The sequence below is a fragment of the Oncorhynchus mykiss genome, chromosome 8 (genome assembly GCF_013265735.2).
Source record: "Oncorhynchus mykiss isolate Arlee chromosome 8, USDA_OmykA_1.1, whole genome shotgun sequence".
Lineage (NCBI taxonomy): Eukaryota > Metazoa > Chordata > Actinopteri > Salmoniformes > Salmonidae > Oncorhynchus > Oncorhynchus mykiss.
In genome coordinates this window covers 52,519,951-52,532,050 of record NC_048572.1, presented here as the reverse complement: position 1 = coordinate 52,532,050, position 12,100 = coordinate 52,519,951, and the positions used below count along the sequence as shown (strand labels likewise).

At 41.2% G+C, this 12,100-nt stretch overlaps 17 non-coding genes across 17 annotated transcripts; all 17 read left to right on the top strand.

Moving 5' to 3' along the window:
• The first annotated feature begins 592 nt into the window (after nt 1–592).
• On the top strand, nt 593–665 carry trnav-aac. The gene has a single exon. It is a non-coding gene; the product is annotated as a tRNA-Val (tRNA).
• A 129-nt stretch (nt 666–794) lies between these two features.
• trnav-aac lies at nt 795–867 on the top strand. The gene has a single exon. It is a non-coding gene; the product is annotated as a tRNA-Val (tRNA).
• Nucleotides 868–979: 112 nt separating this feature from the next.
• On the top strand, nt 980–1,052 carry trnav-cac. The gene has a single exon. It is a non-coding gene; the product is annotated as a tRNA-Val (tRNA).
• Nucleotides 1,053–1,951: 899 nt separating this feature from the next.
• On the top strand, nt 1,952–2,024 carry trnav-aac. The gene has a single exon. It is a non-coding gene; the product is annotated as a tRNA-Val (tRNA).
• Nucleotides 2,025–2,153: 129 nt separating this feature from the next.
• Nucleotides 2,154–2,226, top strand: trnav-uac. The gene has a single exon. It is a non-coding gene; the product is annotated as a tRNA-Val (tRNA).
• A 112-nt stretch (nt 2,227–2,338) lies between these two features.
• trnav-aac lies at nt 2,339–2,411 on the top strand. Its single transcript has one exon. It is a non-coding gene; the product is annotated as a tRNA-Val (tRNA).
• Nucleotides 2,412–3,493: 1,082 nt separating this feature from the next.
• trnav-aac lies at nt 3,494–3,566 on the top strand. Its single transcript has one exon. It is a non-coding gene; the product is annotated as a tRNA-Val (tRNA).
• Nucleotides 3,567–3,695: 129 nt separating this feature from the next.
• Nucleotides 3,696–3,768, top strand: trnav-aac. Its single transcript has one exon. It is a non-coding gene; the product is annotated as a tRNA-Val (tRNA).
• A 1,084-nt stretch (nt 3,769–4,852) lies between these two features.
• trnav-aac lies at nt 4,853–4,925 on the top strand. The gene has a single exon. It is a non-coding gene; the product is annotated as a tRNA-Val (tRNA).
• A 129-nt stretch (nt 4,926–5,054) lies between these two features.
• trnav-uac lies at nt 5,055–5,127 on the top strand. The gene has a single exon. It is a non-coding gene; the product is annotated as a tRNA-Val (tRNA).
• A 112-nt stretch (nt 5,128–5,239) lies between these two features.
• Nucleotides 5,240–5,312, top strand: trnav-aac. Its single transcript has one exon. It is a non-coding gene; the product is annotated as a tRNA-Val (tRNA).
• Nucleotides 5,313–5,424: 112 nt separating this feature from the next.
• Nucleotides 5,425–5,497, top strand: trnav-aac. The gene has a single exon. It is a non-coding gene; the product is annotated as a tRNA-Val (tRNA).
• Nucleotides 5,498–5,626: 129 nt separating this feature from the next.
• Nucleotides 5,627–5,699, top strand: trnav-aac. Its single transcript has one exon. It is a non-coding gene; the product is annotated as a tRNA-Val (tRNA).
• Nucleotides 5,700–7,897: 2,198 nt separating this feature from the next.
• On the top strand, nt 7,898–7,970 carry trnav-aac. Its single transcript has one exon. It is a non-coding gene; the product is annotated as a tRNA-Val (tRNA).
• Nucleotides 7,971–8,099: 129 nt separating this feature from the next.
• On the top strand, nt 8,100–8,172 carry trnav-uac. Its single transcript has one exon. It is a non-coding gene; the product is annotated as a tRNA-Val (tRNA).
• A 2,590-nt stretch (nt 8,173–10,762) lies between these two features.
• On the top strand, nt 10,763–10,835 carry trnav-aac. The gene has a single exon. It is a non-coding gene; the product is annotated as a tRNA-Val (tRNA).
• Nucleotides 10,836–10,963: 128 nt separating this feature from the next.
• On the top strand, nt 10,964–11,036 carry trnav-aac. Its single transcript has one exon. It is a non-coding gene; the product is annotated as a tRNA-Val (tRNA).
• Nucleotides 11,037–12,100: the final 1,064 nt, after the last annotated feature.

The following is a 12,100-nucleotide window of genomic DNA, read 5'->3' as shown; positions in this document are numbered from 1 at the left end:
TAGATTTAGTTGGCTGGCTAGCAAAGGAAAAGAAGCTAGCCTGCATAGGTACAGTGCATTCGGAATATTTTCAGACCCCTTACTTTTTTCCACATTTTGTTACGTTACAGCCTTATACTAAAATGGAAGAAATAAAATAAAATCTATCTACACACAATACCACATAATGACAAAGCGATAACATATAGTTTTTATTAATGAAAAAATATTTTAAAAATACCTTATTTACATACATTTTCAGACCCTTTGCTATGAGGCTGGAAATTGAGCTCAGGTCCATCCTGTTTCCATTGATCATCCTTGAGATGTTTCTTCAACTTGATTGGAGTCCACCTGTGGTAAATTCAAATGATTGGTCATTTCTGCAGCATTGAAGGTACCCAAGAACACAGTGGCTTCCATCACTCTTAAATGGAAGAAGTTTTGAACCACTAAGCCTCTTCCAAGAGCCGCTGCACACAATAATTCCCGGCTTCTCAAGCCTTATTGTTTAATTAATTGACTAAGTAATTTCTGATTTCATTAGGTTCTGAGAGCGATAAATGTCCCACCCAGCCAAAGTCAGCCACACCCTTAGTATTCCACTCATTGGGTTTCCGTAGTGTAGTGGTTATCACGTTCGCCTAACACGCGAAAGGTCCCCGGTTCGAGACCGGGCGGAAACACATTTTAACAAATTGGTCCTTCGCACTTCTCAGAATTTGCTATTCAGACTTTAGTTTCAGTAGTGTATTGGTTATCACGTTCGCCTCACACGCGAAAGTCAGCCACACCCTTAGTATTCCACTCATTGGGTTTCCGTAGTGTAGTGGTTATCACGTTCGCCTAACACGCGAAAGGTCCCCAGTTCGAGACCGGGCGGAAACACATTTTAACAAATTAGTATTTGCTAGTAAGACTTTAGTTTCAGTAGTGTATTGGTTATCACGTTCGCCTCACACGCGAAAGTCAGTCACACCCTTAGTTCTCCAATCATTCGGTTTCCGTAGTGTAGTGGTTATTACGTTCGCCTCACACGCGAAAGGTCCCCGGTTCGAAACCGGGCGGAAACATTTTGTAATATTCAATATTTCCCAATGCCCAGAGGCTAGCATTTGGTTTGAAACAGTTGAGGTTTGTCTAAACCTTGCTGTCTACCTCTCCGACCTGTGGATCAATGTTGCCGTTTTTTGGGGGACCTCCACCATGCGATCTGTATGAATGTGACCAGACTGACAGCTTCTCTGAGCCAGGCAAATTCATTTATCAGGGTCATTGTAATGGATATATCCAAAGAAATGGTAATATAATCCAAGGTAAAACAAACAAAAATGTAGATCGTTTTCTGTCATTTCAGCTGCTTGATGTGATTGTGTGATAGATTTAGTTGGCTGGCTAGCAAAGGAAAATAAGCTAGCCTGCATAGGTACAGTGCATTCGGAATATTTTCAGACCCCTTACTTTTTTCCACATTTTGTTACGTTACAGCCTTATACTAAAATGGATGAAATAAAATAAAATCTATCTACACACAATACCACATAATGACAAAGCGATAACATATAGTTTTCATTAATGAAAAAAATATTTAAAAAATACCTTATTTACATACATTTTCAGACCCTTTGCTATGAGGCTGGAAATTGAGCTCAGGTCCATCCTGTTTCCATTGATCATCCTTGAGATGTTTCTTCAACTTGATTGGAGTCCACCTGTGGTAAATTCAAATGATTGGTCATTTCTGCAGCATTGAAGGTACCCAAGAACACAGTGGCTTCCATCACTCTTAAATGGAAGAAGTTTTGAACCACCAAGCCTCTTCCAAGAGCCGCTGCACACAATAATTCCCGGCTTCTCAAGCCTTATTGTTTAATTAATTGACTAAGTAATTTCTGATTTCATTAGGTTCCGAGAGCGATAAATGTCCCACCCAGCCAAAGTCAGCCACACCCTTAGTATTCCACTCATTTGGGTTTCCGTAGTGTAGTGGTTATCACGTTCCCCTAACACGCGAAAGGTCCCCGGTTTGAGACCGGGCGGAAACACATTTTAACAAATTGGTCCTTCGCACTTCTCAGTATTTGCTATTCAGACTTTAGTTTCAGTAGTGTATTGGTTATCACGTTCGCCTCACACGCGAAAGTCAGCCACACCCTTAGGATTCCACTCATTGGGTTTCCGTAGTGTAGTGGTTATCACGTTCGCCTTACACGCGAAAGGTCCCCAGTTCGAGACCGGGCGGAAACACATTTTAACAAATTAGTATTTGCTATTCAGACTTTAGTTTCAGTAGTGTATTGGTTATCACGTTCGCCTCACACGCGAAAGTCAGCCACACCCTTAGTATTCCACTCATTGGGTTTCCGTAGTGTAGTGGTTATCACGTTCGCCTAACACGCGAAAGGTCCCCAGTTCGAGACCGGGCGGAAACACATTTTAACAAATTAGTATTTGCTAGTAAGACTTTAGTTTCAGTAGTGTATTGGTTATCACGTTCGCCTCACACGCGAAAGTCAGTCACACCCTTAGTTCTCCAATCATTCGGTTTCAGTAGTGTAGTGGTTATTACGTTCGCCTCACACGCGAAAGGTCCCCGGTTCGAAACCGGGCGGAAACATTTTGTAATATTCAATATTTCCCAATGCCCAGAGGCTAGCATTTGGTTTGAAACAGTTGAGGTTTGTCTAAACCTTGCTGTCTACCTCTCCGACCTGTGGATCAATGTTGCCGTTTTTTGGGGGACCTCCACCATGCGATCTGTATGAATGTGACCAGACTGACAGCTTCTCTGAGCCAGGCAAATTCATTTATCAGGGTCATTGTAATGGATATATCCAAAGAAATGGTAATATAATACAAGGTAAAACAAACAAAAATGTAGATCGTTTTCTGTCATTTCAGCTGCTTGATGTGATTGTGTGATAGATTTAGTTGGCTGGCTAGCAAAGGAAAAGAAGCTAGCCTGCATAGGTACAGTGCATTCGGAATATTTTCAGACCCCTTACTTTTTTCCACATTTTGTTACGTTACAGCCTTATACTAAAATGGAAGAAATAAAATAAAATCTATCTACACACAATACCACATAATGACAAAGCGATAACATATAGTTTTTATTAATGAAAAAATATTTTAAAAATACCTTATTTACATACATTTTCAGACCCTTTGCTATGAGGCTGGAAATTGAGCTCAGGTCCATCCTGTTTCCATTGATCATCCTTGAGATGTTTCTTCAACTTGATTGGAGTCCACCTGTGGTAAATTCAAATGATTGGTCATTTCTGCAGCATTGAAGGTACCCAAGAACACAGTGGCTTCCATCACTCTTAAATGGAAGAAGTTTTGAACCACTAAGCCTCTTCCAAGAGCCGCTGCACACAATAATTCCCGGCTTCTCAAGCCTTATTGTTTAATTAATTGACTAAGTAATTTCTGATTTCATTAGGTTCTGAGAGCGATAAATGTCCCACCCAGCCAAAGTCAGCCACACCCTTAGTATTCCACTCATTGGGTTTCCGTAGTGTAGTGGTTATCACGTTCGCCTAACACGCAAAAGGTCCCCGGTTCGAGACCGGGCGGAAACACATTTTAACAAATTGGTCCTTCGCACTTCTCAGTATTTGCTATTCAGACTTTAGTTTCAGTAGTGTATTGGTTATCACGTTCGCCTCACACGCGATAGTCAGCCACACCCTTAGTGTTCCACTCATTGGGTTTCCGTAGTGTAGTGGTTATCACTTTCGCCTAACACGCGAAAGGTCCCCAGTTCGAGACCGGGCGGAAACACATTTTAACAAATTAGTATTTGCTATTCAGACTTTAGTTTCAGTAGTGTGTTGGTTATCACGTTCGCCTCACACGCGAAAGTCAGTCACACCCTTAGTTCTCCAATCATTCGGTTTCCGTAGTGTAGTGGTTATTACGTTTGCCTCACACGCGAAAGGTCCCCGGTTCGAAACCGGGCGGAAACATTTTGTAATATTCAATATTTCCCAATGCCCAGAGGCTAGCATTTGGTTTGAAACAGTTGAGGTTTGTCTAAACCTTGCTGTCTACCTCTCCGACCTGTGGATCAATGTTGCCGTTTTTTGGGGGACCTCCACCATGCGATCTGTATGAATGTGACCAGACTGACAGCTTCTCTGAGCCAGGCAAATTCATTTATCAGGGTCATTGTAATGGATATATCCAAAGAAATGGTAATATAATCCAAGGTAAAACAAACAAAAATGTAGATCGTTTTCTGTCATTTCAGCTGCTTGATGTGATTGTGTGATAGATTTAGTTGGCTGGCTAGCAAAGGAAAAGAAGCTAGCCTGCATAGGTACAGTGCATTCTGAATATTTTCAGACCCCTTACTTTTTTCCACATTTTGTTACGTTACAGCCTTATACTAAAATGGATGAAATAAAATAAAATCTATCTACACACAATACCACATAATGACAAAGCGATAACATATAGTTTTCATTAATGAAAAAAATATTTTAAAAATACCTTATTTACATACATTTTCAGACCCTTTGCTATGAGGCTGGAAATTGAGCTCAGGTCCATCCTGTTTCCATTGATCATCCTTGAGATGTTTCTTCAACTTGATTGGAGTCCACCTGTGGTAAATTCAAATGATTGGTCATTTCTGCAGCATTGAAGGTACCCAAGAACACAGTGGCTTCCATCACTCTTAAATGGAAGAAGTTTTGAACCACCAAGCCTCTTCCAAGAGCCGCTGCACACAATAATTCCCGGCTTCTCAAGCCTTATTGTTTAATTAATTGACTAAGTAATTTCTGATTTCATTAGGTTCCGAGAGCGATAAATGTCCCACCCAGCCAAAGTCAGCCACACCCTTAGTATTCCACTCATTTGGGTTTCCGTAGTGTAGTGGTTATCACGTTCCCCTAACACGCGAAAGGTCCCCGGTTTGAGACCGGGCGGAAACACATTTTAACAAATTGGTCCTTCGCACTTCTCAGTATTTGCTATTCAGACTTTAGTTTCAGTAGTGTATTGGTTATCACGTTCGCCTCACACGCGAAAGTCAGCCACACCCTTAGTATTCCACTCATTGGGTTTCCGTAGTGTAGTGGTTATCACGTTCGCCTTACACGCGAAAGGTCCCCAGTTCGAGACCGGGCGGAAACACATTTTAACAAATTAGTATTTGCTATTCAGACTTTAGTTTCAGTAGTGTATTGGTTATCACGTTCGCCTCACACGCGAAAGTCAGCCACACCCTTAGTATTCCACTCATTGGGTTTCCGTAGTGTAGTGGTTATCACGTTCGCCTAACACGCGAAAGGTCCCCAGTTCGAGACCGGGCGGAAACACAATTTAACAAATTAGTATTTGCTATTCAGACTTTAGTTTCAGTAGTGTATTGGTTATCACGTTCGCCTCACACGCGAAAGTCAGTCACACCCTTAGTTTTCCAATCATTCGGTTTCAGTAGTGTAGTGGTTATCACGTTCGCCTAACACGCGAAAGGTCCCCGGTTCGAGACCGGGCGGAAACACATTTTAACAAATTGGTTCTTCGCACTTCTCATGTCTGCTATTCAGACTTTAGTTTCCTGTAGTGTATTGGTTATCACGTTCGCCTCACACGCAAAAGTCAGTCACACCCTTAGTCTTCCAGACATTCGGTTTCCGTAGTGTAGTGGTTATCACGTTCGCCTAACACGCGAAAGGTCCCCGGTTCGAGACCGGGCGGAAACACATTTTAACAAATTGGTCCTTCGCACTTCTCAGTATTTGCTATTCAGACTTTAGTTTCAGAAGTGTATTGGTTATCACGTTCGCCTCACACGCGAAAGGTCCCCGGTTCGAGACCGGGCGGAAACACATTTTAACAAATTGGTCCTTCGCACTTCTCAGTATTTGCTTTTCAGACTCTAGTTTCAGGAGTGTATTGGTTATCACGTTCGCCTCACACGCGAAAGTTAGTCACACCCTTAGTTTTCCAATCATTCGGTTTCAGTAGTGTAGTGGTTATCACGTTCGCCTCACACGCAAAAGGTCCCCGGTTTGAAACCGGGCAGAAACATTTTGTAATATTCAATATTTCCCAATGCCCAGAGGCTAGCATTTGGTTTGAAACAGTTGAGGTTTGTCTAAACCTTGCTGTCTACCTCTCCGACCTGTGGATCAATGTTGCCGTTTTTTTGGGGACCTCCACCATGCGATCTGTATGAATGTGACCAGACTGACAGCTTCTCTGAGCCAGGCAAATTCATTTATCAGGGTCATTGTAATGGATATATCCAAAGAAATGGCAATATAATCCAAGGTAAAACAAACAAAAATGTAGATCGTTTTCTGTCATTTCAGCTGCTTGATGTGATTGTGTGATAGATTTAGTTGGCTGGCTAGCAAAGGAAAAGAAGCTAGCCTGCATAGGTACAGTGCATTCGGAAAGTTTTCAGACCCCTTACTTTTTTCCACATTTTGTTACGTTACAGCCTTATACTAAAATGGATGAAATAAAATAAAATCTATCTACACACAATACCACATAATGACAAAGCGATAACATATAGTTTTTATTAATGAAAAAAATATTTTAAAAATACCTTATTTACATACATTTTCAGACCCTTTGCTATGAGGCTGGAAATTGAGCTCAGGTCCATCCTGTTTCCATTGATCATCCTTGAGATGTTTCTTCAACTTGATTGGAGTCCACCTGTGGTAAATTCAAATTATTGGTCATTTCTGCAGCATTGAAGGTACCCAAGAACACAGTGGCTTCCATCACTCTTAAATGGAAGAAGTTTTGAACCACCAAGCCTCTTCCAAGAGCCGCTGCACACAATAATTCCCGGCTTCTCAAGCCTTATTGTTTAATTAATTGACTAAGTAATTTCTGATTTCAATAGGTTCTGAGAGCGATAAATGTCCCACCCAGCCAAAGTCAGCCACACCCTTAGTATTCCACTCATTGGGTTTCCGTAGTGTAGTGGTTATCACGTTCGCCTAACACGTGAAAGGTTGCCGGTTTCGATACCGGGCGGAAACATTTTGTAATATTCAATATTTCCCAATGCCCAGAGGCTAGCATTTGGTTTGAAACAGTTGAGGTTTGTCTAAACCTTGCTATCTACCTCTCCGACCTGTGGATCAATGTTGCCGTTTTTTGGGGGACCTCCACCATGCGATCTGTATGAATGTGACCAGACTGACAGCTTCTCTGAGCCAGGCAAATTCATTTATCAGGGTCATTGTAATGGATATATCCAAAGAAATGGTAATATAATCCAAGGTAAAACAAACAAAAATGTAGATCGTTTTCTGTCATTTCAGCTGCTTGATGTGATTGTGTGATAGATTTAGTTGGCTGGCTAGCAAAGGAAAAGAAGCTAGCCTGCATAGGTACAGTGCATTCGGAATATTTTCAGACCCCTTACTTTTTTCCACATTTTGTTACGTTACAGCCTTATACTAAAATGGATGAAATAAAATAAAATCTATCTACACACAATACCACATAATGACAAAGCGATAACATATAGTTTTTATTAATGAAAAAAATATTTTTAAAATACCTTATTTACATACATTTTCAGACCCTTTGCTATGAGGCTGGAAATTGAGCTCAGGTCCATCCTGTTTCCATTGATCATCCTTGAGATGTTTCTTCAACTTGATTGGAGTCCACCTGTGGTAAATTCAAATGATTGGTCATTTCTGCAGCATTGAAGGTACCCAAGAACACAGTGGCTTCCATCACTCTTAAATGGAAGAAGTTTTGAACCACCAAGCCTCTTCCAAGAGCCGCTGCACACAATAATTCCCGGTTTCTCAAGCCTTATTGTTTAATTAATTGACTAAGTAATTTCTGATTTCATTAGGTTCCGAGAGCGATAAATGTCCCACCCAGCCAAAGTCAGCCACACCCTTAGTATTCCAGTTATTGGGTTTCCGTAGTGTAGTGGTTATCACGTTCGCCTAACACGCGAAAGGTCCCCGGTTCGAGACTGGGCGGAAACACATTTTAACAAATTGGTCCTTCGCACTTCTCAGTATTTGCTATTCAGACTTTAGTTTCAGTAGTGTATTGGTTATCACGTTCGCCTCACACGCGAAAGTCAGCCACACCCTTAGTATTCCACTCATTGGGTTTCCGTAGTGTAGTGGTTATCACGTTTGCCTTACACGCGGAAGGTCCCCAGTTCGAGACCGGGCGGAAACACATTTTAACAAATTAGTATTTGCTATTCAGACTTTAGTTTCAGTAGTGTATTGGTTATCACGTTCGCCTCACACGCGAAAGTCAGTCACACCCTTAGTTTTCCAATCATTCGGTTTCCGTAGTGTAGTGGTTATTACGTTTGCCTCACACGCGAAAGGTCCCCGGTTCGAAACCGGGCGGAAACATTTTGTAATATTCAATATTTCCCAATGCCCAGAGTCTAGCATTTGGTTTGAAACAGTTGAGGTTTGTCTAAACCTTGCTGTCTACCTCTCCGACCTGTGGATCAATGTTGCCGTTTTTTGGGGGACCTCCACCATGCGATCTGTATGAATGTGACCAGACTGACAGCTTCTCTGAGCCAGGCAAATTCATTTATCAGGGTCATTGTAATGGATATATCCAAAGAAATGGTAATATAATCCAAGGTAAAACAAACAAAAATGTAAATCGTTTTCTGTCATTTCAGCTGCTTGATGTGATTGTGTGATAGATTTAGTTGGCTGGCTAGCAAAGGAAAAGAAGCTAGCCTGCATAGGTACAGTGCATTCGGAAAGTTTTCAGACCCCTTACTTTTTTCCACATTTTGTTACGTTACAGCCTTATACTAAAATGGATGAAATAAAATAAAATCTATCTACACACAATACCACATAATGACAAAGCGATAACATATCGTTTTTATTAATGAAAAAAATATTTTAAAAATACCTTATTTACATACATTTTCAGACCCTTTGCTATGAGGCTGGAAATTGAGCTCAGGTCCATCCTGTTTCCATTGATAATCCTTGAGATGTTTCTTCAACTTGATTGGAGTCCACCTGTGGTAAATTCAAATGATTGGTCATTTCTGCAGCATTGAAGGTACCCAAGAACACAGTGGCTTCCATCACTCTTAAATGGAAGAAGTTTGGAACCACCAAGCCTCTTCCAAGAGCCGCTGCACACAATAATTCCCGGCTTCTCAAGCCTTATTGTTTAATTAATTGACTAAGTAATTTCTGATTTCATTAGGTTCTGAGAGCGATAAATGTCCCACCCAGCCAAAGTCAGCCACACCCTTAGTATTCCACTCATTAGGTTTCCGTAGAGTAGTGGTTATCACGTTCGCCTAACACGTGAAAGGTCCCCTGTTCGAGACCGGGCGGAAACACATTTTAACAAATTGGTCCTTCGCACTTCTCAGTATTTGCTATTCAGACTTTAGTGTCAGTAGTGTAGTGGTTATCACGTTCGCTTCACATGCGAAAGTCAGTCACACCCTTAGTTTTCCAATCATTCGGTTTCTGTAGTGTAGTGGTTATCACGTTCGCCTCACACGTGAAAGGTCCCCGGTTCGAAACCGGGCGGAAATATTTTGTAATATTCAATATTTCCCAATGCCCAGAGGCTAGCATTTGGTTTGAAACAGTTGAGGTTTGTCTAAACCTTGCTGTCTACCTCTCCGACCTGTGGATCAATGTTGCCGTTTTTTGGGGGACCTCCACCATGCGATCTTATGAATGTGACCAGACTGACAGCTTCTCTGAGCCAGGCAAATTCATTTATCAGGGTCATTGTAATGGATATATCCAAAGAAATGGCAATATAATCCAAGGTAAAACAAACAAAAATGTAGATCGTTTTCTGTCATTTCAGCTGCTTGATGTGATTGTGTGATAGATTTAGTTGGCTGGCTAGCAAAGGAAAAGAAGCTAGCCTGCATAGGTACAGTGCATTCGGAAAGTTTTCAGACCCCTTACATTTTTCCACATTTTGTTACGTTACAGCCTTATACTAAAATGGATGAAATAAAATAAAATCAATCTACACACAATACCACAAAATGACAAAGCGATAACATATAGTTTTTATTAATGAAAAAAACATTTTAAAAATACCTTATTTACATACATTTTCAGACCCTTTGCTATGAGGCTGGAAATTGAGCTCAGGTCCATCCTGTTTCCATTGATCATCCTTGAGATGTTTCTTCAACTTGATTGGAGTCCACCTGTGGTAAATTCAAATGATTGGTCATTTCTGCAGCATTGAAGGTACCCAAGAACACAGTGGCTTCCATCACTCTTAAATAGAAGAAGTTTGGAACCACCAAGCCTCTTCCAAGTTCCGGCTGCACACGATAATTCCCGGCTTCTCATGTCTACCTCACATAATATCCCAAATTGAGTACCACAGAAAGAGCCATAATACCCATTAAATATTTTAAAAATACCTTATTTACATACATTTTCAGACCCTTTGCTATGAGGCTGGAAATTGAGCTCAGGTCCATCCTGTTTCCATTGATCATCCTTGAGATGTTTCTTCAACTTGATTGGAGTCCACCTGTGGTAAATTCAAATGATTGGTCATTTCTGCAGCATTGAAGGTACCCAAGAACACAGTGGCTTCCATCACTCTTAAATGGAAGAAGTTTTGAACCACCAAGCCTCTTCCAAGAGCCGCTGCACACAATAATTCCCGGCTTCTCAAGCCTTATTGTTTAATTAATTGACGAAGTAATTTCTGATTTCATTAGGTTCCGAGAGCGATAAATGTCCCACCCAGCCAAAGTCAGCCACACCCTTAGTACTCCACTCATTGGGTTTCCATAGTGTAGTGGTTATCACGTTCGCCTAACACGCGAAAGGTCCCCGGTTCGAGACCGGGCGGAAACACATTTTAACAAATTGGTCCTTCGCACTTCTCATATCTGCTATTCAGACTTTAGTTTCAGTAGTGTATTGGTTATCACGTTCGCCTCACACGCAAAAGTCAGTCACACCCTTAGTCTTCCAGTCATTCGGTGTCCGTAGTGTAGTGGTTATCACGTTCGCCTAACACGCGAAAGGTCCCCGGTTCGAGACCGGGCGGAAACACTTTTTAACAAATTGGTCCTTCGCACTTCTCAGTATTTGCTATTCAGACTTTAGTTTCAGGAGTGTATTGGTTATCACGTTCGCCTCACACGCGAAAGGTCCCCGGTTCGAGACCGGGCGGAAACACATTTTAACAAATTGGTCCTTCGCACTTCTCAGTATTTGCTATTCAGACTCTAGTTTCAGGAGTGTATTGGTTATCACGTTCCCCTCACACGCGAAAGTCAGTCACACCCTTAGTTTTCCAATAATTCGGTTTCAGTAGTGTAGTGGTTATCACGTTCGCCTCACATGTGTAAGGTCCCCGGTTCGAAACCGGGCGGAAACATTTTGTAATATTCAATATTTCCCAATGCCCAGAGGCTAGCATTTGGTTTGAAACAGTTGAGGTTTGTCTAAACCTTGCTGTCTACCTCTCCGACCTGTGGATCAATGTTGCCGTTTTTTTGGGGACCTCCACCATGCGATCTGTATGAATGTGACCAGACTGACAGCTTCTCTGAGCCAGGCAAATTCATTTATCAGGGTCATTGTAATGGATATATCCAAAGAAATGGCAATATAATCCAAGGTAAAACAAACAAAAATGTAGATCGTTTTCTGTCATTTCAGCTGCTTGATGTGATTGTGTGATAGATTTAGTTGGCTGGCTAGCAAAGGAAAAGAAGCTAGCCTGCATAGGTACAGTGCATTCGGAAAGTTTTCAGACCCCTTACTTTTTTCCACATTTTGTTACGTTACAGCCTTATACTAAAATGGATGAAATAAAATAAAATCTATCTACACACAATACCACATAATGACAAAGCGATAACATATAGTTTTTATTAATGAAAAAAATATTTTAAAAATACCTTATTTACATACATTTTCAGACCCTTTGCTATGAGGCTGGAAATTGAGCTCAGGTCCATCCTGTTTCCATTGATCATCCTTGAGATGTTTCTTCAACTTGATTGGAGTCCACCTGTGGTAAATTCAAATGATTGGTCATTTCTGCAGCATTGAAGGTACCCAAGAACACAGTGGCTTCCATCACTCTTAAATGGAAGAAGTTTTGAACC